Below are 2,828 nucleotides of genomic sequence, written 5' to 3' on the forward strand. Positions count from 1 at the left end.
GCCAGCACAGATTGAAGCTCCTTGGCGCTAACACTTGGCTTCAGGTATAAAACCAGTTGAAAAGCGGAGAACAAAAATCTCTTGACGTCAGAGGAGTAATTCATGTATATTATGGCATAAATGTCTTATTTAAAAGGAAAAAGTCTAGAAAGGAAACAGGTGCTGGTACTGTGAATCTGAAAAGCAGGTGAACTTTGCAGTGGCAGTAGTAAGAATTCATCAGCGTTGTGATTTTTCCCACGGTAAAAGCATTTTTTTCTGATGAGTCAGCTCTAGAATCACACAGATGCTGTAATGGGGGTGGGTCCAACACTGATCACGTGGCGCAGGGAGCTTAGCTTGCAGATCCTTCCCTACACCTCTTACGATTTGGACAGCATTTGATTAAAGAGGGTTTGGAGATGAGGCATGTGAAAAGAGGGACTAGAAAACCACTTTGGTACCAAGCAGTAGCATCCTTTCAGGTACTGACCTCATTTATGGAGGCTTTCACATACGGGCTTCCCGGTGACTCCTGCAGTAGCTTCACGGGCCTGGCACCATTGGTGAAAAGTGCCTCTCATCAGCTGAGAACAACACTTCCTGTGAGCAATAAAAATACTGAGAAGAAACAGGTGTGTGTGTGTAATTCCTTTAGTATTTTTAAAAATTTTACTGTAGTAACATATATACAACTAAACGTTTCCCGTTTTAACCCCTTTCAGGAGTACAATTCAGTGGTATTAATTGCATTCACAATATTGTGCTACAATTGCCAACATCCATTACCCCTCCTTTTTCATCACAAACAAACTGTTCACCCATTAAGTAAACTTCCCCTTCCCCCTACCACAACCCACCCCCACCAACGCCAGCCCCTGATAAGCTATTATCTGCTATCTTTATGAATTTGCTTATTTTAGGTATTTCATATAGTATTTATCTTTTTGTGTCTGGCTTATTTCACTCAACATGATGTCTTCAAGGTTCATTCTTGTTGTCGCATGTATCAGAACTTCATTCCTTTTTACATCTACATAATCCAATCATTGTATATACCATGTTTTGTTATCCGTTCTTCTGATGGTGGACACTTGGGTTGCTTTCCTTTTTTGGCTTTTGTGACAAATGCCAAGAACATTGGTGTACAAATATCTGTTCAAGTCCTTGCTTTTCATTCTTTTGGATGTATACCTGAAAGAGGGACTGCCAGATTATATAAGCCAGTGTTCAATTTTATGAGGAAATGCCAAACTGATTTTGACAGTAACTGCTCTATTTTTACATTTCCAACAATATATAAGGGTGGGTATGAGGTGTATCTTTGTGGTTTTGATTTGCATTTCCTTGATGACCAGTGATGTGCATCTTTTTGTGCGTGATTGGCCATTTGTATATCTTCTTTGGTGAAATGTCTGTGTCATCAATTGTCTTGTTGGATTCTTTTTTTAACATTGAGTTTTGAAGTTTATATAATCTAGATTTGAATACTTTGCTAAAGATGTGGTTTGCAAATATTTTTTCCCAGTCTGTAGCCTGTCTTTTTATCCTCTTGGCAAAGTCTTTTGCAGAGCAAAAGTTTTTAATTTTGATCCATTTTATCAAGTTCTTTTTTTCCTTTTTGAATTGAGTTAATTTTTGTATAAAATATAAGGTTTAGGTTCACTTTTTTGATTATGGATGTCAAATTGCCCCACCATCTTTTGTTAAAAGACTCTCCTGGTTTTAAGACTGGTGAATGTTTGGCCTGGAATGCCGCTGGGGAACAGGTGACTGGAGCCGTCTGATGAGCACGGAGGGGAGCAGCCTTCCATGACCCGAGCACCCTCCTCAGTACTTGGCCCGTGTGAAAACTCTTCACAGACACTCAGCAAGAGCCCCCATGACAGGGATTGGCAGTTAGGGCAACAGTACAAGGGGAAAGCTTTCCATGCCCTGTGTGGCCATCTTTGCAGTTGGCTGGGGAGATAACCCTCCACAGCTCTGCAGCCAAGAGCCTCCTTGAGGGAATTCGGGATTTGGTGGGCATGTGACAGCATCCACACTTCCTCCACAGAAGCATGCAGCGTGCACAGCCTAGAGGCGAGGGTGCCACACAGAAGTGCCAGGAGACCTCCCCCAATCCCAGGGACTTGGGGGTGTATGGCAGACAGGGACTGTAACACATTTAAGCTGGAAGGTGAAACTCACTGCTCTGTAGCCCGAGTACTCCACCCACAGCCCAGGGAATGACTGGGACCATCATGTCCTGGAGCAGACTATGCCAAACTGCAGGGCATGCCCCTCCACCCACAGGACTGGTAGTCCCCAGTGCACATGGAAAATTGGTGCACTGATTGGACTTCCACATGGTTTGTACCTCCTCTTGGTGCACAGATGAATTTGGGGGTGAACTGGCTTGAGGGTAAGAGGTGGCTCAAGAGCTCCATCTGCTGGTAGGTCAGGGAAAGTGCACTCCACCCATGTGTAGCTCTGCCAAATTATAGATAAATGTTCAAATAATCCTGCACATGCTAAAAGAACCCTATCTAGATAACCAAATGCCAAGAGTCCAAAAAGCAACAGAAAATTATAAAGGATATGAAGAAAACAGAAGATATGGATAACCCAAATATCCAAATTAAAAAGCCAGAGGAGACACAGAACTTGGAGCAATAAATCAAAGAAGTACATGCAAACATCAATGATATGGCTCAGGATATAAAGGACATGAAGAAGACCTTAGAAGAGAATAAGGAAGAATTTGCAAGAGCAAATGAAAAATAGTGGATCTAATGGAAATAAAAGATACTGTGGATAAAATTAAAAATATTCTTGAGACACATAACAGAAGATTTCAAGAGGTAGAG

Source organism: Choloepus didactylus, chromosome 8 (genome assembly GCF_015220235.1).
Source record: "Choloepus didactylus isolate mChoDid1 chromosome 8, mChoDid1.pri, whole genome shotgun sequence".
NCBI classification, from domain to species: Eukaryota; Metazoa; Chordata; class Mammalia; order Pilosa; family Megalonychidae; genus Choloepus; species Choloepus didactylus.